A 23,562-nucleotide genomic window follows, 5' to 3' on the forward strand; every position below is an offset into this window, starting at 1 on the left:
GATGCTTAGCACTTGTTGGCCCTTTAGCCTTCACTCTGCGGTCCAGCTCACCCCAAACCATCTCGATTGGGTTCTGGTCTGGTGACTGTGGAGGCCAGGTCATTTGGCGTAGCACCCCATCACTCTCCTTCTTGGTCAAATAGCCCTTACACAGCCTGGAGGTGTGTTTGGGGTCATTGTCCTGTTGAAAAATAAATGATGGTCCAACTAATCGCAAACCGGATGGAATAGCATGCCGCTGTGGTAGCCATGCTGGTTCAGTATGCCTTCAATTTTGAATAAATCCCCAACAGTGTCACCAGCAAAGCACCCCCACACCATCACACTTCCTCCTCCATGCTTCACGGTGGGAACCAGGCATGTAAAGTCCATCCGTTCACCTTTTCTGCGTCGCACTAAGATAAAGTGGTTGGAACCAAAGATCTCAAATTTGGACTCTTCAGACCAAAGCACAGATTTCCACTGGTCTAATGTCCATTCCTTGTGTTCTTTAGCCCAAACAAGTCTCTTCTGCTTGTTGCCTGTCCTTAGCAGTGGTTTCCTAGCAGCTATTTTACAATGAAGGCCTGCTGCACAAAGTCTCCTCTTAACAGTTGTTGAAGAGATGTGTCTGCTGCTCGAACTCAGTGTGGCATTGACCTGGTCTCTAATCTGAGCTGCTATTAACCTGTGATTTCTGAGGCTGGTGACTCTGATAAACTTATCCTCAGAAGCAGAGATGACTCTTGGTCTTCCTTTCCTGGGGCGGTCCTCATGGGAGCCAGTTTCTTTGTAGCGCTTGATGGTTTTTGCAACTGCACTTGGGTACACTTTCAAAATTTCCCCAATTTTTCAGACTGACTGACCTTCATTTCTTAAAGTAATGATCGCCACTCGTTTTTCTTTACTTAGCTGCTTTTTTCTAGCCATAATACAAATTCTAACAGTCTATTCAGTAGGACTATCAGCTGTGTATCCACCAGACTTCTGCACAACACAACTGATGGTCCAAACCCCATTTATAAGGCAAGAAATCCCACTTATTAAACCTGACAGGGCACACTTGTGAAGTGAAAACCATTTCCGGTGACTACCTCTTGAAGCTCATCAAGAGAATACCAAGAGTGTGCAAAGCAGTCATCAAAGCAAAAGGTGGCTACTTTGAAGAACCTAGAATATAAGACATATTTAAAGTTGTTTCACAGTTTTTTGTTAAGTATATAATTCCACATGTGTTAATTCATAGTTTTGATGCCTTCAGTGTGAATGTACAATTTTCAAAGTCATGAAAATACAGAAAAATCTTTAAATGAGAAGGTGTGTCCAAACTTTTGGTCTGTACTGTAGGTCATTACATACTGCGTCAGAGCTCGTTGCTGCTGGCAACATGTGCAGAGGGGAATTACACCACGTCGGCACATTGCACATCAACCTGTTAACTGGCAAGGACAAAGACTTCTGTATCGATGCAAGTTGATGACATGAGGGGTGCGAACGGCTGAAGTAAGCACACATCTTCCGTACTTTGTGAGGCAGCTCATCCAGGCCAGGATAGTGGCGGAGAAATCGCTGTACCACCAGGTTGAAGGCGTGAGCCATGCAAGGCACATGTGCGAGCTTGCCTCGGCCTTGGGCCGCTAACAGGTTTGCACCATTATTGCACACGGCCTTCCCTGGCTGTAGGTTCAGCAGAAACAGCCATTGCTCAAACTGAGCCTGGAGAGCTGTCCACAACTATTCACCTCTATGACTGCGATCTCCAAGGCATATTAATTTGAAGACTGCCTGATTACGCTGAGCCCTGACTGCGCAGTACGGAGGTGGTGTGTATTTGCTCCGCACCCTTAGAACGTGTGTCCCGTTAAGGCAGAGGTTGTGTGCACAGGTGGAGGCCCTAGAGGAGATGGAGGACACAGAAGCAGCGGAGGAAGTGGGAAATACAGAGGTTTCTTTATGCAAGCCTTGGGGATTCCAAGATTTGTGGAACAGCCCCTTCCCCACCTGCCCCCACAGACACCAGAGTCATCCGGTGCCCAGTCACCGAGATGTAACCCCCTTGGCCATGCTTACTCGTACAGGTGTCTGTGGTGAAATGCACCCTGGCACATGTAGATTTAGACAAGGAACAGGTGATGTTTTCTGCGACTTGCTGGTGTAGCGCAGGCACAGCTTTCTTACAGAAGAAATGGCGACTGGTACTGGGGGACTATGATGGCCATCAGTTTTCGGAAACTGTCTGTATCTACCAGGCAGAAAGGCAGCATTTCCATGGCCAACAGATTGGAGATGGTGGAGTTCAACCTCTTAGCTGTGTCATGCGTAGGATGAAACAATCTTTTACGTGACCACAACTGTGGGACCGAGGGCTGGCTAAGATGCTGAGAGAGGGCAGTGTATGGTGAAACGGAAAAACTGGTGGAGCATGAGTGAGGTGCAGATGTTACGGTGGATTGAGAAACATGCGGTATGCTCAGTGAAACAAACACAGCAGGCATCTCCGCTTCCGTTACAGCTGATGGGCTGTCACTCAGCCTGACTGGAGCGGGTAAAGAACTGGAGTTTCTGCTATGGGAGACCTGCGACAATGCTTGGCATGGTAACAGAGGAGGAGGAAGAAGCAGCAGATGCTTTGATGGGGCAGCTGATGGTTGTTGTGGTGCGCTGGTCCGCATTTTAGCGCGGTAAGATTCCCAGCGTAAAGAATGTTGCTTGAGCAGGTGAACGTTCATGCATGTAGTAGTCAAATTATTGCAGTTTTTCCCTCTACTGAGTTTTTTATCGCAAAGTTTGCAGATAATGTGAGTTGGCTCTTCCTTTGCAGTGACAAAAAAGGCCCATGCTAGGCAATCCTTGCTGCCCCTGCGAGCTGCAGACACTTGACCGCTTCTGGCCACAGCCACAGTTGTGGCTAAGGATGCAGTGCTCCTCGTGCTTGCATTACTCCGTGTCTGCGCCGTAGGGCGAAATGTAACTGTGGAGCCCTTGCGGGTTCAGTCGCCACAGAGGTACTGAATCTCGCCCAGAGGTGTATCTCACTCTCAGGTAAGGATGGAGTACTGCCCGGGACCCAAACACTAACATACAACACTTTCCTGGCTCCAGACCAGAAAGGGGAGCTCCTCCCCTTAGCAACTGGAATCTGGGGGAGGGGTTAATTAGAGTTAGTGAAAGGAGTTGAATACAGGACAGCGACGAGGAAAGAACTGGAGAATGGAGCTGCATGGCATTTCACCCCAGAGAGGAGCGTAGAACAACCGGAAACCGGAGTCCAAGGTTGTGGGGCACTGAAGGCTCAGCAGCAGAAACCGAAAGGCGAGAGACTGCAGGTCTCCTGGCCCCATCAGATGCCCGGAGGAACAGCAGCTCATAGGGCCCAGCACCGCCACGTGGGAGCGACACTCCAGGAAGTCCCGAGCTGCCTGCCATACCGGTGAGCACAAAGACGTTTTACTCAGGGACGAGGGTCACAGCACAGCTATAAGCAGCAGGGCCAAAGAGATTAGCGCAAAGGGAAGGCCTACAACTTCACCTGGTGAGGTGGATTCCCAACTTGCTTCCAGGTCGCCAAGACCCCTACTACCAGCTAGTACCCGTGCCCCTGTCTGCCTAACCACCGCAAGTAAAGATAAGAGGAAACTGCCATTAAGTTGTGGACTGATTATTAACTGCGCCATCACCTGCACTACACTGCACAGCAACATCTATAACATCACTACATCCTGCCTTGGAGCTAAGCTCTGCCTGTGGAGAGCTGAACCAAGTCTGCTGCGTCATCATCAGCTTCAGAGGATCTGCACCGCAGCGGCGGCTCCATATAGCCGCATACCACAGGTGGCGTCATGAACATTTATATAAAAACTATAATCCCCTTTCTTTAAAACCCCTTTTATTGACCGCCCTGGATCACTGACCGGGTCACCGCCACTGTAACATCCCCCAGCATCGACCGGCCCGGCTACCGAGTACCCCACAGCCCAGGGGGTGCGTCATAACCTCCTCATCTTCCTCCTCCCCCTCCTCAGATGAGCTACTCGGTTGCGTGACTCTGGGTTCACACCCAGTAGGATCTTCAACCTCGTCATCATCCAATGTGTTATCCCATTCCTCGCCCTCAGAGTGACCCCTCTCCTCTTGTTGCCCTGACAGCACAGTACAGTCTGCATAAGCCTCATGTATCTGAGTCTCATTGGGATCACTTCTCCCCCCCTGCGGTTAACGTCTGGTGACGAGGGTCAGGAACCTACTCGGACCTTACTTCGTCCTGCCCCGAATCCAAGCTAAAAAAATTTTGGGCATCAGTGCAGATGTTTTCCTCCCATTAACTCTGTGACTGTTTGGAGTACACTTCTGAAGCCCATGGTGTAGAATGGGTATAGAGTTCTACAGACTCACCCATCTGTAGTTCGCTACAGTCAGTTGGGCAGTTGGTCAGTTGTGACGCAGGGGGAAGCATGGGTAATTGGGGTGCCACCTCTGTGAACTGTAATGCGTGTGATGTTGAGGTGGAGGAAGAAGAGGAGAGGCCACTGGAAGCAGAGCTTGCCATCCACAGGAGCACCTGCTTTTTTTGGGCCTTATCAACAATCCGTATCGCTGTGCGACTGCCAAAGGAAGGGAGTGCAGTAGGTCGTCCACTAACATAAGTTGTCAGTTGTCTTTGTAAGGACCTGTTTGTATTGGTTCACTAGTGCTTTCACTAACATTACCATGTACCCCACGTACACCTTGAACACCAAGCCAATTCCCCCTTCCACCATGCACTCTCTTTTTCCCACTCATGTTGGTCAGATACAGTGGTAGGAGCACGCAATTAACTAAAGAAAAATGTGTTTTTTTCCTGTGCAATAGCTCAGCACACACCTGAATTTCAGCAACACTAAATGACAAGGTAAGAAATTACCTGCCGAATAACGTTACTAACAGACAAAAGAAATATCTTATTGTGTATGAGGCCGATAAAACCTACGAGATATCCTCCAAACAATTTCAAACTGAGATGTCCCCTGCTGTATTACTTTAGGAACAGAAGAAATTTTTTTTTTGAATGTGGACGAGGCCAGTATGACATAGAATATATTTCAAACTCAGATCTAGCCAGCTGTATCACTTTACTCGGAGCATAAAATATTTTTGTGTTACTCTGCATAAGCTCTGCATCCAGCTGATTTTGACCGCCACTGACGTAGTAGCTGGTTTATAGCACTGTATGACTTTGGACTGGGCAAGAGAAAAGAATGTATTTTTTTACTCTGAAACCACCTGAATTTCAACTCCATTAACCCCTTTACGACATAGGGCGTATTAGTACGTATCTGTGCCCTGGGACTTATGGACCAGATACGTATTTATACGCCCTGGCGATTTCGCCCACACACAGGCTGTGCGAGCGCGATCGCCGCCGGGTGTCAGCTGATTGTCACAGCTGACACCCGGTGCTATGTGCAGGGAGCGGTCCCGCACCGGTCCCGGCACAATACCCCCGCAATGCTGCGATCGAAGTGGTTCGCAGCATTGCGGTGGCTAAGGGGAGGTGATCGGTGTACTCACCTCCTCTTCCGGCCTCCAGCGCTGTCTGCCGTGGCTTCCAGGATGTTGCCATGACGACCTGATGTCGTCATGACAACATCCGGGTCACCAGACAGCAGGAAGATTTTTTGGACTTGCGCAGTGCATCTACAAACTATCTTCTCCCTGTCCAGCGCTGACAGCCTGCATGGCACAGGGATGGTGCTCCATTCCTGTGCCACGCAGGCGATCAGAGAAAAAAAAGTGAAAGTCCCATAGTGGGACAAAGTAAAAAAGTATAAAAACTGTCATAAAGTGAAAAAAAAAGAAAAATTGTAAAAATATAAAAAAAAAATAAAAAAAATAATCCACCAAAAATAACAATATAATGTACCCATCAATAAATATTAGTAACAAAAAAAACAATAAAAGTACACATATTTGGTATCGCCGTGTCCAGAACGACCTGACCTATAAAACTTTCCCACTAGTTAACCCCTTCAGTGAACACGGTAAAAAAAAAGGAAGCAAAAACCAATGCTTTATCACCATACCGCCAAACAGAAAATGGAATAACACGCGATCAAAAAGACAAATATAAATAAAAATGGTACCGCTGAAAACGTCATCTCGTCCCGCAAAAAACAAGCTGCCATACTGCTCCATCAGCCGAAAAATAAAAAAGTTATAGCTCTCAGAATAAAGCGATGCTAAAAAATAATTTTTTATATAAAATTGCTTTTATTATGTAAAAGTGCAAAACGTAGAAAAACGATTTAAATGTGGTACCACTGTAAACATACTTACCCAATGAATAAAGCTACCTTTTCAATTTTACCACACGCGGAACGGCATAAAAAAAAAAACAAAAAAAGAATTCCTGAATTGTTGGTTTTTGTTTATTCTGCCTCCCAAAAATCGGAATAGAAAGCGATCAAAAAATGTCACGTGCCTGAAAATGGCACCAATAACAACGTCAACTCATCCCGCAAAAAACAAGCCATCACATGACTGTCTGTCAAAATCTGGAGAAATTATAGCTCTCAAAATATGGAAATGCAAAAACTAGATTTTACAAAAAATGCGTCTTTTAGCGTGTGACAGCTGTCAATCATAAAAACCCCATATGATTCTGGTATCGCTGTAGTCGCACCAACCCGAAGAATAAGGTCATCTAATCACTTATACCGCATGAGGAACGGCGTAAAAAATAAACTCTCGGGTTAGGTTTGTGCTAGGGTTAGGGTTGGGCTAGGGTTAGGGCTAGGTTTGCGGTTAGGGTTGTGATTAGTGTTGAGCCACCCCCATAGTGTTCAAGTTCGGTTCGGTTCGTCGAACACCCTTGTGTTCGCCGAACTGTTCGTCGAACTGTTCGTCGAACACCTTCGAACACCGTTAAAACCAATGGCAGGCAAACAAAAACACATAGAAACACATAGAAAACACCTTCAAAGGTGTCCAAAAGCTGACAAACTGTTCAGAAGACACAACTAACACATGGAAAAGTGACAAGTACATATAGTCATGCGAAAAGAAAAGAGGTGGAGGAGTAAAAGGAGGGGGAGTAACAGATATAGGCATGTCATGCCCCTCTAAAATCCAAAAAGTGAGAAGCCGACACGGCCAGTCCGTTCCTGCCCGTGCCACCTCCGTGTCGCCGGGTTTGTGCCACAGCCGCGGTGGACCCTGACGGCCAGCCCCCCTCTCCCAACACTGGTGCCTGTCCGCTGGTGGGTCGAGCGAGCCCCCTGTGGTGGAGGCAGGTCTAAGCTTTTTAATTTAAATTGTCTCTCTAATTTGAATGAATACACTTTAAATCCTTTTACAAGGATCTATTGGAGGGCAAGTCTCATGCCAGCAGCCGCGTAATTCCAGCTCCAGTAGCGTCCACTAAAGCTGCTGCAGTTAAAAAGCTTTTATATGGATCGAGCTTGGCGGTCCACCGCAAGGCGTCCTACCGCCAGTCCCAGCCCCTATACCTTGGGATGCCTCCTGATGCTCTTCACTGAGTATCCCGGGTTCCTGAAGCATTTCCTTTGAAAAAATTAAGTGTCCAAACTACAGGTGGTGTAGCTTGCTTAACAGCTGGGATAATCCGCTGACTAGCAGACACTGCTACTAGGCACAAAATATTTCCTGGGCTAGATGCAGTTAAAAATTTGTAATAAGATACTCTCGTTGGATGCTGAGAAAGCATTCCATAGAGTCTCCTGGCACGCCATATATTATTCTCTGAAAAAGCTTGGGGTAGGGGTCTAGGGGACCATTTTATAGCCAAAATCACGGCCCTGTATCGCAATACGTCACCAAGGCTGAAGATAAATGGAACTGTAGCACCCCGAGGGCTTGGTTGCTACAGAGGTATTGCACCTCACCCAGAGGTGTGATATCTCACTCTCAGGTAAGGATGGAGTGTGGATCAGGACCCCGACACCTGCATGCATTACACCACATTGCTGTGGGGCAGGGCGACCAACATGCCTCTGAGATGGGCACGACAGTCGCTGTCCCTGGCTGGAGTGGGGGGAGGGAACACTGAGGATGGGGAACCCTGTAGTGCAGGAGCAGGGAGGAAGCAGTTCCTGGGTGCATTGAGAAGGAAGTATAAAAGGTGGTCACCATCTTAGTTCAGTGCAGAGAAGTCTGAGCAGAAGTGACAGGGAGCAGGGGCTCTGCATGAGCTCTGCTCCGGAGGCGGGCCTAGTAACAGAGGCCCAGGCCTGGAAGAGGGAGAAGGAAGGAAGAGTAGCGGAGAAGGCTCCAGGAACGAGGAACGAATGGATCCCAGGGGTGCGGACGGGCGAGTCGCCACCGCACGCCCGAATCCACCTGCGTGGAGGGGTCAGGCCAAAGGGGGAGACCGGTCCCCGAAACTAGTGGAGGCGGGAAACGACCCTCAGCTAGAAACCAGAGGCTGTGACATTTTATGTGGCGCAGCCCCTCACTACACCCGCTAGGAAGGCACCACATAGGGTCAGGGAAACTGGCGCCAAGTTTACCAAGAGGAGGCCCAAGGCAGCCGGACAGAAGCATTGGTAAGAAAGGCCAGACAAAGGACACACAAAGGGGGTCCTGTGAAGCGCTCCAAAGTTATCTGGGAGTTGTCTGAGCCCCTCACCTGGTAAGCACAGTACGACGTGGCAGCCGTTACCTGCAGAAGTGGTCTGGATAATAAGAACTGTGAGTAAAGGCCCTGGACAGCATCACTGACTCCGTGTCATTACTGCTGCTGCCCTGCACCATCACCCCCATCCTCCGCATTCACTGCCCTGAGGCTATACTCCTCCTGTGGGGAGTTATGCTACGCTCTGCTGCACCCACAACACCAGCCTCAGCGGTCTGCCCTGCAGCGGCGGTTCACTCTGACCGCAATCCACGGGTGGCGTAGTCGGACATTTAAACATCAAAACCACATAAATAGTTCCGCCACAGGTTTGACTGCCCTGAGCCACGGAACCGGGTCGCCGCCATGGAGACTACAACCACCAGCATCCGAAAAAAAGGGTCCGGCTCCGGGTGTCCCAAGGCCCAGGGGGCGGGTCAGAACATTTTCATCACCTTTCATAATCACCAATGGGACAAGGCAGGGATGTCCTCTGTCCCCTCTCTTATACATCCTAGTGACAGAGCACCTGCTCTCATCAATTCGCCATAACCCCAATATTAGGTGGATTGAGGTGGGAGGCACCGAGTACAAGTGCTCTCTATTTGCTGATGATGTCCTAGTATATATCACTCAATCACATATATGCATCCCTGCTGTTATGGCTGAAATAGATCACTTTGTTACATGGTCAAATTTTAAAATCAATGCAGCGAAGTCTGAGGCCCTCGATGTCTCCCTCCCAAAATCCATACAGGATTCCATCCAGTCCAACTTTCCCTTTGCCTGGCCCTCACAGGGTATCAAATACTTAGGAATTCCTATTCATAGAGACCTCTCCCATCTATGTTATCTTAATTTTGGGCCCTTTATTGAACAACTCCATACAGACCACAGTTGGCAAGTTAGAACTGTAAGATTCACTACGTGAACCACTGGTGTTTTGTGGAAAAGCACATGCACACTGTGTTCCAAATTATTATGCAAAAAGTGTTTAGGAGTGATAAGGGAAGAATTTGTTTGTTTGTCAGTTAAACTCATTGATGGTGATGTGTGTCAGGGCTCTTTATATCACTGTAAGCAATTGCAGACACCTGTGCTAATTAGTTTGGCAGGTGTATTCAATGAAAGGCAAGACTACTTAAGAAGGCTGTCCCACATTATTAAGCAGCCTACTTTTTCTGCCAAAATGGGAAAGAAAAAGGATGTGTCGGCTGCTGAGAAGCAACAAATTGTGGAGTGTTTAGGTCAAGGCATGACTACAATCAACATTGTGCGATGATCAGGATGAAGTGTCTTGGCAATCAAGAAGTATGTAGCTGATTCACAGTACACATGTGTGCGTGCTGATAAGGGCAAATTGAGGACTCTTTCCTACAGGCAATTACGTCAGGTTAAAAGAGCAGCGGCAAAAAAGCCTTGTCATAGCAGCAGACAAGTGTTTGAAGCTGCTGGTGCCTCCAACGTCCCCCGAACAACAAGATGCAGGGTCCTTCAGAGGTTTGCAGCTGTGCGTACTAGTGTTGAGCCACCCCCGTAGTGTTCGAGTTCGGTTCGTCGAACACTCGTGTGTTCGCCGAACTGTTCGTCGAACTGTTCGTCGAACACCTTCGAACACCGTTAAAACCAATGGCAGGCAAACAAAAACACATAGAAACACATAGAAAACACCTTCAAAGGTGTCCAAAGCTGACAAACTGCTCAGAAGACATAACTAACACATGGAAAAGTGACAAGTACATATAGTCATGCGAAAATAAAAGAGGTGGAGGAGTAAAAGGAGGGGGAGACACAGATATAGGCATGTCATGCCCTTCTAAAATCCAAAAAGTGAGAAGCCGACATGGCCAGTCCGCTCCTGCCCGTGCCACCTCCGTGTCGCCGGGTTTGTGCCAGAGCCGCGGTGAACCCTGATGGCCAGCCCCCCTCTCCCAATACTGGTGCCTGTCCGCTGGTGGGTCGAGCGAGCCCCCCTGTGGTGGAGGCAGCTCTAAGCTTTTTAATTTAAATTGTCTCTCTAATTTGAATGAATACACTTTAAATCCATTTACAAGGATCTATTGGAGGGCAAGTCTCATGCCAGCAGCCGCGTAATTCCAGCTCCAGTAGCGTCCACTAAAGCTGCTGCAGTTAAAAAGCTTTTATAAGGATCGAGCTCGGCTGTCCACCGCAAGGCATCCTACTGCCAGTCCCAGCCCCTATGCCTTGGGGTGCCTCCTGATGCTCTTCACTGAGTATCCCGTGGTCCCGAAGCATTTCCTTTGAAAAAATGAAGTGTCCAAACTACAGGTGGTGTAGCTTGCTTAACAGCCAGGATAATCCGCTGACTAGCAGACCCTGCTACTAGGCACAAAGTATTTCCTGGGCTAGATGCAGTTAAAAATTTGTAATTAGATACTCTCGTTGGATGCTGAGAAAGCATTCCATAGAGTCTCCTGGCACGCCATATATGATTCTCTTAAAAAGCTTGGGGTAGGGGTCTAGGGGACCCTTTTATAGCCAAAATCACGGCCCTGTATCGCAATACGTCACCTAGGCTGAAGATAAATGGAACTGTAGCACCCTGAGGGCTCGGTTGCTACAGAGGTATTGCACCTCACCCAGAGGTGTGATATCTCACTCTCAGGTAAGGATGTAGTGTGGATCAGGACCCGACACCTGCATGCATTACACCACATTGCCGTGGGGCAGGGCGACCAATATGCCCCTGAGATGGGCACGACAGTACCTGTCCCTGGCAGGAGTGGGGGGAGGGAACACTGAGGAAGGGGAACCCTGTAGTGCAGGAGCAGGGAGGAAGCAGTTCCTGGGTGCATTGAGAAGGGAGTATAAAAGGTGGGCACCATCTTAGTTCAGTGCAGAGAAGTCTGAGCAGAAGTGGCAGGGAGCAGGGGCTCTGCATGAGCTCTGCTCCGGAGGCGGGCCTAGTAACAGAGGCCCAGGCCTGGAAGAGGGAGAAGGAAGGAAGAGGAGCGGAGAAGGCTCCAGGAACGAGGAGCGAAGGGATCTCAGGGGTGCGGACGGGCGAGTCGCCACCGCACGCCAGAATCCACCTGCGTGGAGGGGTCAGGCCAAAGGGGGAGACCGGTCCCCGAAACTAGTGGAGGCAGGAAATGACCCTCAGCTAGAAACAGGAGGCTGTGACATTTTATGTGGCGCAGCCCCTCGCTACACCCGCTAGGAAGGCACCACATAGGGTCAGGGAAACTGGCGCCAAGTTTACCAAGAGGAGGCCCGAGGCAGCCGGACAGAAGGGTTGGTAAGAAATGCCAGACAAAGGACACACAAAGGGGGTCCTGTGAAGCGCTCCAAATTTATCTGGGAGTTGTCTGAGCCCCTCACCTGGTGAGCACAGTACGACGTGGGCAGCCGTTGCCTGCAGACGTGGTCTGGATAATAAGAACTGTGAGTAAATGCCCTGGACTGCATCACTGACTCCGTGTCATTACTGCTGCTGCCCTGCACCATCACCCCCATCCTCCGCATACACTGCCCTGAGGCTATACTCCTCCCGTGGGGAGTTATGCTACGCTCTGCTGCACCCACAACACCAGCCTCAGCGGTCTGCCCTGGAGCGGCGGTTCACTCTGACCGCAATCCACGGGTGGCGTAGTCGGACATTTAAACATCAAAACCACATAAATAGTTCCGCCACTGGTTTGACCGCCCTGAGCCACGGAACCGGGTTGCCACCACGGAGACTACAACCACCAGCATCCACCAAAAAGGGTCCGGCTCCGGGTGTCCCAAGGCCCAGGGGGCGCGTCAGAACATTTTCATCACCTTTCACAATCACCAATGGGACAAGGCAGGGATGTTCTCTGTCCCCTCTCTTATACATCCTAGTGACGGAGCACCTGCTCTCATCAATTCGCCATAACCCCAATATTAGGTGGATTGAGGTGGGAGGCACCGAGTACAAGTGCTCTCTATTTGCTGATGATGTCCTAGTATATATCACTCAATCACATATATCCATCCATGCTGTTATGGCTGAAATAGATCACTTTGTTACATGGTCAAATTTTAAAATCAATGCAGCGAAGTCTGAGGCCCTCGATGTCTCCCTCCCCAAATCCATATAGGATTCCATCCAGTCCAACTTTCCCTTTGCCTGGCCCTCACAGGGTATCAAATACTTAGGAATTCCTATTCATAGAGACCTCTCCCATCTATGTTATCTTAATTTTGGGCCCTTTATTGAACAACTCCATACAGACCACGGTTGGCAAGTTAGAACTGTAAGATTCACTACGTGAACCACTGGTGTTTTGTGGAAAAGCACATGTACACTGTGTTCCAAATTATTATGCAAAAGGTGTTTAGCAGTGATAAGGGAAGAATTTGTTAGTTTGTCAGTTAAACTCATTGATGGTGATGTGTGTCAGGGCTCTTTATATCACTGTAAGCAGTTGCAGACACCAGTGCTAATTAGTTTGGCAGGTGTGTCCAATGAAAGGCAAGACTACTTAAGAAGGCTCTCTCACATTATTCAGCAGCCTACATTTTCTGCCAAAATGGGAAAGAAAAAGGATGTGTCGGCTGCTGAGAAGCAACAAATTGTGGAGTGTTTAGGTCAAGGCATGACTACAATCAACATTGTGCGATGATCAGGATGAAGTGTCTTGGCAATCAAGAAGTATGTAGCTGATTCACAGTACACACGTGTGCGTGCTGATAAGGGCAAATTGAGGACTCTTTCCTACAGGCAATTACGTCAGGTTGAAAGAGCAGCGGCAAAAAAGCCTTGTCATAGCAGCAGACAAGTTTTTGAAGCTGCTTGTGCCTCCAACGTCCCCCGAACAACAAGATGCAGGGTCCTTCAGAGGTTTGCAGCTGTGCATACGCCATCCTGTCGACCTCCTCTATCCACTTCACACAAGCAGAAACGGCTCCAGTGGGCCAAACATTACATGAAGACTGATTTCAAAACTGTTTTGTTCACAGATGAGTGCCGTGCAGCGCTCGATGGTCCAGATGGATGGAGTGGAGGATGGCTGGTTGATGGACACCCCACGCAAACACGGCTACAGAGCCAACAAGGAGGAGGTGGAGTAATGTTTTGGGCTGGAATCATGGGGAGAGAGATTGTCGGCCCCTTTAGGATCCCTGAAGGCGCTAAAGATGAACTCCATAATGTATGTGGATTTTCTCAAACAGCACTTCCTGCCATGGTTCAAGAAGAAGAACCGTGTATTTCACAGCAAGATCATTTTTCTGCATGATAATGCACCATCTCATGCTGCACATAAAACATCTGCATCTCTGGCTGATATGGGCATAAAAGGGGACAAACTTATGGTGTGACCCCCATGCTCCCCTGACCTCTACCCCATTCAGAACCTTTGGAGCATCATTAAAAGGAGTGTCTATGATGGCGGGAGGCAGTTCACATCTAAGCAACAGCTCTGGGAGGGTATTCTGTCCTCATGCAAAACAATTGAAGCAGAAACCATCCAAAACCTGACAAATTCAATGGACGAGAGAGTTCAGAAGCTCCTTTCGCACAAGGGGTCCTATGTGAAAATGTAACATCACCTAGAATAAAGTTTTGAGTTGAAAACTGTTTGATTTCAGTTTCTAACAACCTGCTAATGCTTATAATTTCAAAAATGACCATTTTTTTGGTCTTTATTAAAATGAAAAGGTTGATCGAAAAGTTTGGGGGATCTAAGAGTGTGGCAACCCAGTAGTCATGATTACTTCGAATTCTGACAATATGAGGGTCATGCTGCAGGTAGTGCAGCAAGAAGGCACTTATGTGTCTTGCGCATCTCGGAGCCCCAAAATTATTTTCCGGGCTAGATGCAGCTAAAAATTATTTTTAATTTTAAATCTGGTGGAGCTTATTATAGATGGCCTAATAGGATCAGTGCTGCACACTGCTACAAAGCCCAAATTATTTTCCAGTCAAGATACAGATAAACATGATTAGTAATTTGAAAGCTTAAAACGGTTGGTAGGGTGATTTTAAACAATCATCAAGCTTTTACTCTCCCCAGGATGACACAGGGGTAGAAAAGTCGTTTCGGATCCATGATTTGTTCATCTTTATGAACGTGAGTCTGTCTACATTGTCAGTGGAGAGCCGCGTGCGCTTATCTGTCAGCACACCACCAGCAGCGCTGAACACACGTTCAGACAGAACGCTGGCTGCGGGGCATGACAAGATCTCCAAGGCGTAAGTGGCTAGCTCCGGCCATTTATCCAGATTGGAAGCCCAAAAAGAGCAAGGGTCCAGTGACACAGTCGTGGCTTCAATGTTTACTTGGAGATACTCCTGTACCATCGTCTCTAGGCGTTGACTATGTGTCAGACTTCTTGTCTCCTGTGGCCTTGCAAAGGATGGGCTAAAAAAGTGGTGAAATGATTCCGCAAAATTGATGTTACCAGCAGATACTGTGGTTCTGTTACGGTTTGAGTGCTGAACACTTGACGGTCCCACGGTTGGCAAGTTGGAACTGTGAGATTCACTACGTGCACCACTGGTATTTTGTGGAAAAGCACATGTAAGATTCTGCAACAGTCTCTGCTGATACTCCTGCATGCGTGCATCCCTTTCTATGGCAGGAATAATTTCTGCAAATTTACTTTTGTACTGGGGATCTAACAGTGTGGCAACCCAGTAGTCAGGATTATTTCTAATTCTCACAATTCGAGGGTCATGTTGCAGGTAGTGCAGCAAGAAGGCACTCATGTGTGTTGCGCATCCAGGAGCACCAAGTCCCTGTTGTGTTGGTGGCGAGGTAACAATCATGCTTCCTTCCTCTGTCCTCTCCCCCCAACCTCGCACAACAGAAATGTGATCAAGGTCTCCCTCATCTGATGAGTCTTCCATCAGTTCGTCCTCCACTTCTTCCTTGGCTCCTGCACCTTCCTCACTAGTTTGGCTGCTACCATGCGCCCTGGTAAAACCATCTCCCCCACCCTCACATGCCTGCCGCCTTGGTGCTGCCGACCGTCTGGACCTTGCAGATGTTAGCCCTTCCGCATACAACTCCTCCTCCTCTACTTCCTCCACCTCCTCTTGTGCCACCACCTGACTCCGAATTCTGTTTATCATGTGCTCCAGCATGTAAGTCACCGGAATAGTCATGCTGATAATGGCATCGTCAGCACTAAACATCTTCGTCGCCATTTCAAAACTGTGCAGAAGGGTGCATAGGTCCCTGATCTGAGACCACTCCTCCAGCGTGATTTGCCCCACCTCTGAATCTCGTTGGCCCAGGCTATACGTCAGAACGTATTGCACCAGGGCTTGTCGGTGCTGCCACAGTCGCTGCAACATGTGCAGAGTTGAATTCCACCGGTTAGGCACATCGCATTATAGCCGGTGAAGTGGCAGGCCCAACGACTTCTGTAGAGATGTAAGTCGCTGAGCTGCGGGATGCGAACGGCGGAAGTGAGCACACAGCGACCGTGCCCTCTGCAGAAGGCCATCTAGTCTGGGATAGTGGGCTAAAAATTGCTGGACAACCAGGTTCAACACGTGAGCCATACAAGGCACGTGTGTGACATTGCCCCGGCGAAGGGCCGCACCCAGGTTTGCAGCATTGTCGCACACGGCCTTCCCTGGTTTCAGGTCCAGTGGAGACAACCATTCATGAAATTGGTTCTCCAGAGCTGACCACAACTCCTCAGCTGTGTGACTCACATTTCCCAGACATTTCAATGTAAAAACCGCCTGATGACGTTGAGCCCTACTGCCAGCATAGTAAGAAGGTGTGCAGGATCCCTTCTGCGCAGTTAGAAAGCTTGTGGCATGACCAGACTGGCTTTGGGTGCAGGTGGAAGACCGAGAGGAGGTTGAGGAGGCAGAAGCAGTGGAGGAACTTTGACATAAAGAGGATTGACGCACAACTCGTGGGGACGGCAAGACTTGGACAGCAGCCCCTTGTCCTGCTGTCACCATAGTTACCCAGTGCCCAGTCAGCGACATGTAACGCCCCTGTCCATGCCTACTCGTCCAAGTGTCTGTGGTGAAATGCACCCTGTCACACACAGAGTTTCTCAAAGAAGCGGTGATGTTGTGTGCGACATGCTGGTGGAGCGCAGGCACACCTTTCTTTGAAAAGTAGTGCCGACTGGGCATCTGGTACTGGGGCACTGCGACGGACATAAGGTCTCGAAAATCCTCTGTGTCCACCAGGCGGAAAGGCAGCATTTCTGTAGCCAAGAGCTTGCAGATAGTGAAATTCAACCTCTTAGCTTTCTCATGGCTAGGAGGAAATGGTCTTTTACTTGTCCACATCTGAGGGACCGAGGGCTGGCTATTGTGCTTAGACGGGGTTGATAAGGGTGTCCCCGGCAAACTGCCGGTCTGTGAGGAAGATGCAGGCGGACATGTTAGGTTGCCTTGATCCAAAGGTGGTGCTATCGATGTCTGACAGCTCTCAACACCAGCTGCTGTTACCACCTCCAAAGAAAATGATGACCTGCCAATCACGCTGGCTGTTGCGGGTAAAGAGGTGGCAGGTCTGCGCCCCAAAACAGGTGTGACTGCTGTCCCCCCAGTCACAGAGGATGAAGAGGCCGCGGATGCACAAGATATGGCAGACGGTGGTTGGCCCGGCCGGCTAGGCCGCATTGTAGCACACTGAGCTTCCCACTGCAACTTATGCTTCATGTCCATGTGCCGGTTCATGCATGAAGTACTCAAACTATGTATTTTTTGGCCTCTACTTAGCTTTTGCTGACAAATGTTACAGATAACACGAGTTGGGTCATCTTTATCGATCTGAAAAAATGCCCAGGCTATGCAAGGCTTAGCACCCATGCGACCTGAAGAGCCACCACGACTTGTGGTGAGAGGCAGAGTTGTGTTTGAGGATGCAGTTGTTGACGTGCTTCCAGTACTACGTCTCTGTCCAGGAAGGCGCAACCTGACCTCGTCGTCACTAGCATCTTCCTCCACCTCCTCTGCTGACCTCATCTCTTGGCTGACTGTGGGTTGACAGTAAGTGGGATCTCCAACCTCATCATCATCACCCTGTGTGTTATCACACCCGTCGTCCTCAGAGCCAACCTGTTCCTGCCCTGACAAAAAACTAAAGTTGTCGCTCCAATCAGGTATTTGAGTCTTATCATCGTCTTCCTCATTGTCTCCACCAACAGGAGTTACAGTTTGGGAATGAGGGTCTACATTATGGTCAGAACCTTCTGCGTCTGGTCCTGGATCCGACTCATAAAGATTCTGGGCATCAGTGCAGATCATTTCCTCGTCTGGATTCACAGAAGCGCTGCAGTCGACCTCTGATTCCCAGGCTATAGTATGAGTAAACAGCTCTGCAGACTCAACCATCTGTTCTACCTCATACTCAGACGGGCAGCTGGAGATTTGGGAGCTGTGAGGAAGCAAGTGCGATTTGGGTGACACCTTTGAGGACTGGAGTATTTGTGATGTTGAAGTTGATGTGGAGGAGAGCCCACTTAAAGGAGCACTTGATATCCGTTGAAGCACCTGCTGTTTTTGTGCCTCATCTGGAATTTGTAGCGATTGGCGTGGCCGTAAGAAAGGGATCTTATCACATTGTCCGCTAAAAGAAGTAGACATTTTAGTTTGGCTGGAAGATGGTCTTTCTTCTGCAGATGTTACTGTTGCTTTAACACCTACCCCACGGACACAACCTTTTTTCCCCTTCCCAACACGCTTATTCCCCTTTCCACCAGCAGCAGGCCTTTTTCCACTCATTTTGGTGGTTAACTAATTCACAACTCTGGAGTTGTTTGCACAAAAAAACAATGGATGGTAACCGAGCAGAACTGAGTGGCCAAACTGTGGTATTAGGCCAAAACTATTGGCTGGGTTAGATGCAGAAAAAAATATATTCAGTTTGCAACCTGATGGAGGTCAGTATAGATGGACTAATAGAGAAAGTCCGACACACTGCTAGAAGGCCAAATATTTTTTCAGAGCTAGATGCAGAAAAAAATTATATTCAGTTTGCAACCTGATGGAGGTCAGTATAGATGGATTAATAGAACAAGACCCACACACAGCTAGAAGCCCAATATTTTTTCAGAGGTAGATGCAGAAAAAAATATATTCAGTTTGCAACCTGATGGAGGTCAGTATAGATGGACTAATACAACAAGTCCCACACACAGCTAGAAGCCCAAATATTTTTTCAGAGGTACTGTAGATGCAGATAAAAATTATTTTTAATTTGCAACCTGATGGAGGTCAGTATAGATGGACTAATACAACAAGTCCCACACACAGCTAGAAGCCCAAATATTTTTTCAGAGGTAGATGCAGAAAAAAATATATTCAGTTTGCAACCTGATGGAGGTCAGTATAGATGGACTAATACAACAAGTCCCACACACAGCTAGAAGCCCAAATATTTTTTCAGAGGTACTGTAGATGCAGATAAAAATTATTTTTAATTTGCAACCTGATGGAGGTCAGTATAGATGGACTAATACAACAAGTCCCACACACAGCAAGAAGCCCAAATATTTTTTCAGAGGTACTGTAGATGCAGATACAAATTATTTTTAATTTGCAACCTGATGGAGGTCAGTATAGATGGACTAATAGAGAAAGTCCGACACACTGCTAGAAGGACAAATATTTTTTTAGAGCTAGATGCAGAAAAAAATTATATTCAGTTTGCAACCTGATGGAGGTCAGTATAGATGGATTAATAGAACAAGACCCACACACAGCTAGAAGCCCAAATATTTTTTCAGAGGTAGATGCAGAAAAAAATATATTCAGTTTGCAACCTGATGGAGGTCAGTATAGATGGACTAATACAACAAGTCCCACACACAGCTAGAAGCCCAAATATTTTTTCAGAGGTACTGTAGATGCAAATAAAAATTAGTTTTAATTTGCAACCTGATGGAGGTCAGTATAGATGGACTAATAGAATGATGCTATGCCCAAAATATTTTACTTCACTAGGTGCATTAAAAAAATTGGTATTCTATACACAGGTGGTATATCTTGCAGCACAGATAGGCTACTCCACTGACTAATACACTCTGCAATAGGCCAAAAAGGATTAGCTTTGCTAGATTCAGCCAAATGCTGTGAAAAAAACTTGCACAGCACTGGCACAGACCTGCCTGGCAAAAACTGATAGGAACTGATGTAACCTAGTCCTGAAAAGGACTCCAATTACAATTAGTCTTTACTCCCACAACCTATCTATTTAAGAGCACAGACCTCCCTGATAAAAGTCGTAGGAAATGCTGTAACCTAGTCCTTAAAAGGACTGCAATCACAAATATTCCCTACTCCCAAGCTATCTGTATATTTGTGCGAAAATTGGCTTGAAATTAACAAGGTATAGCGCACACAGCAACAGCGGTGCCGTCTAACACGCAGCTGCAGCAGTGAGAAAATGGTGGCGACGGGGAAAATGGCTTGGTCTTATAGGGTAAGGACATGTGACATACACTGCCAATGACACATGCCCTTGCTTGTGTGAAAAAAAGCACTTCGCTCCGTGTGTGCGCTGCTGATAGGCTGACAGATTGCACCTCCCCACTGCAAATGCGGGAAAGAGAAAAAAAAATGGAGATCTTCATTGTTCCTGCAGAGATCCATCCCCTGCCCCTCCCCCCACCCCGCTGTACACTCAAACTGCGTATTAACATTAATTTTCATCATTACTGAGAAAAAATCCAGTTATGATTTTGGTGCACGAACAGTTATCGAACATAACCTCGAACAGCCGAATTTTTATCAAATTGTTCGTGTTCGCCGAACGGCTCGAACACCGCCCAAAACAGCTCGAATTTGAGATTGGCGAACAGTTCGAGTAGAACAACGCTCATCTCTAGTGCGTACGCCATCCTGTCGACCTCCTCTATCCACTTCACACAAGCAGAAACAGCTCCAGTGGGCCAAACATTACATGAAGACTGATTTCAAAACTGTTTTGTTCACGGATGAGTGCCGTGCAACGCTCGATGGTCCATATGGATGGAGTGGAGGATGGCTGGTTGATGGACACCCCACGCAAACACAGCTACAGTGCCAACAAGGAGGAGGTGGAGTAATGTTTTGGGCTGGAATCATGGGGAGTGAGATTGTCGGCCCCTTTATGATCCCTGAAGGGGTAAAGATGAACTCCATAATGTATGTGGAGTTTCTCAAACAGCACTTCCTGCCATGGTTCAAGAAGAAGAACCGTGTATTCCACAGCAAGATCATTTTTATGCATGATAATGCACCGGCTCATGCTGCATATAACACATCTGCATCTCTGGCTGATATGGGCATAAATTGGGACAAACTTATGGTGTGACCCCCATGCTCCCCTGACCTCTACCCCATTCAGAACCTCTGGAGCATCATCAAAAGGAGTGTCTATGATGGCGGGAGGCAGTTCACATCTAAGCAACAGCTCTGGGAGGGTATTCTGTCCTCATACAAAACAATTGAAGCAGAAACCATCCAAAACCTGAAAAATTCAATGGACGAGACAGTTCAGAAGCTCCTTTCGAACAAGGGGTCCTATGTGCAAATGTAGCATCACCTAGAATAAAGTTTTGAGTTGAAAACTGTTTGATTTCAGTTTCTAATAACCTGCTAATGCTTATAATTTCAAAAATGACCATTTTTTTGGTCTTTATTAAAATGAAAAGGTTGATCGAAGAGTGGTGGGGATCTTAGAGTGTGGCAACCCAGTAGTCAGGATTACTTCGAATTCTGACAATCTGAGGGTCATGTTGCAGGAAGTGCAGCAAGAAGGCACTTATGTGTCTTGCGCATCTCGGAGCCCCAAAATTATTTTCCGGGCTAGATGCAGCTAAAAATTATTATTAATTTTAAATCTGGTGGAGCTTAGTATAGATGGCCTAATAGAATCAGTACTGCACACTGCTACAAAGCCCAAATTATTTTCCAGCCAAGATACAGATAAACATGATTAGTAATTTTAAATCTGGTGGAGCTTAGTATAGATGGCATATTAGAATCAATGCTGCACACTGCTACAAAGCCCAAATTATTTTCCAGCCAAGATAAAGATAAACATGATTAGTAATTTGAAAGCTTAAAATAGTTGGTGAGGTGATTTTAACCAATCATCAAGCTTTTACTCTCCCCAGGATGACACAGGGGTAGAAAAGTCATTTCGGATCCATGATTTGTTCATCTTTATGAACGTGAGTCTGTCTACATTATCAGTGGAGAGTCGCGTGCTCTTATCTGTCAGCACACCACCAGCAGCGCTGAACACAGCTTCAGACAGAACGCTGGCTGCGGGCCATGACAAGATCTCCAAGGCGTAAGAGTCTAGCTCCGGCCATTTATCCAGACTGGAAGCCCAAAAAGAGCAAGGGTCCAGTGACACAGTCATGGCTTCAATGTTTACTCCTGTACCATCGTCTCTAGGTGTTGACTATGTGTCAGACTTCTTGTCTCCTGTGGCTTTGTAAGGGATGGGCTAAAAAAGTGGTGAAATGTTTCCGCAAAATTGATGTTACCAGCAAATACTGTGTTTCTGTTACGGTTTGAGTGCTGAACACTCGACGGTCCCACGGTTGGCAAGTTGGAACTGTGAGATTCACTACGTGCACCACTGGTGTTTTGTGGAAAAGCACATGTAAGATTCTGCAACAGTCTCTGCTGATACTCCTGCATGCGTGCATCCCTTTCTATGGCAGGAATAATTTCTGCAAATTTACTTTTGTACTGGGGATCTAACAGTGTGGCAACCCAGTAGTCAGGATTATTTCTAATTCTCACAATTCGAGGGTCATGTTGCAGGTAGTGCAGCAAGAAGGCACTCATGTGTGTTGCGCATCCAGGAGCACCAAGTCCCTGTTGTGTTGGTGGCGAGGTAACAATCATGCTTCCTTCCTCTGTCCTCTCCCCCCAACCTCGCACAACAGAAATGTGATCAAGGTCTCCCTCATCTGATGAGTCTTCCATCAGTTCGTAATCCACTTCTTCCTGAGCTCCTGCACCTTCCTCACTAGTTTGGCTGCTACCATGCACCCTGGTAAAACCATCTCCCCCACCCTCACATGCCTGCCGCCTTGGTGCTGCCGACCGTCTGGACCTTGCAGATGTTAGCCCTTCCGCCTACAACTCCTCCTCCTCTACTTCCTCCTCCTCCTCTTGTGCCACCACCTGACTCCGAATTCTGTTTAACATGTGTTCCAGCATGTAAATCACCGGAATAGTCATTCTGATAATGGCATCGTCAGCACTAAACATCTTCGTCGCCATTTCAAAACTGTGCAGAAGGGTGCATAGGTCCCTGATCTGAGACCACTCCTCCAACGTGATTTGCCCCACCTCTGGATCTCGTTGGCCCAGGCTATACGTCAGAACGTATTGCACCAGGGCTTGTCGGTGCTGCCACTGTCGCTGCAACATGTGCAGAGTTGAATTCCACCGGGTAGGCACATCGCATTTTAGCCGGTGAAGAGGCAGGCCCAACGACTTCTGTAGAGATGTAAGTCGCTGAGCTGCGGGATGCGAATGGCGGAAGTGAGCACACAGAGACCGTGTCCTCTGCAGAATGCCATCGAGTCCGGGATAGTGGGCTAAAAATTGCTGGACAACCAGGTTCAACACGTGAGCCATACAAGGCACGTGTGTGACATTGCCCCGGCGAAGGGCCGCACCCAGGTTTGCAGCATTGTCGCACACGGCCTTCCCTGGTTTCAGGTCCAGTGGAGACAACCATTCATGAAATTGGTTCTCCAGAGCTGACCGCAACTCCTCAGCTGTGTGACTCACATTTCCCAGTCATTTCAAAGTAAAAACCGCCTGATGACATTGAGCCCTACTGCCAGCATAGTAAGGAGGTTTGCAGGATCCCTTCTGCGAAATTAGAAAGCTTGTGGCATGACCAGACAGACTTTGCGTGCAGGTGGAGGACCGAGAGGAGGTTGAGGAGGCAGAAGCAGTGGAGGAATTTTGAGATAAAGAGGATTGACGCACAACTCGTGGGGACGGCAAGACTTGGACAGCAGCCCCTTGTCCTGCTGTCACCATAGTTACC

The sequence above is a fragment of the Phyllobates terribilis genome, unplaced genomic scaffold, assembly GCF_046119375.1.
Source record: "Phyllobates terribilis strain yellow unplaced genomic scaffold, ASM4611937v1 Scaffold_10__3_contigs__length_209671492, whole genome shotgun sequence".
Classification (NCBI taxonomy): Eukaryota; Metazoa; Chordata; class Amphibia; order Anura; family Dendrobatidae; genus Phyllobates; species Phyllobates terribilis.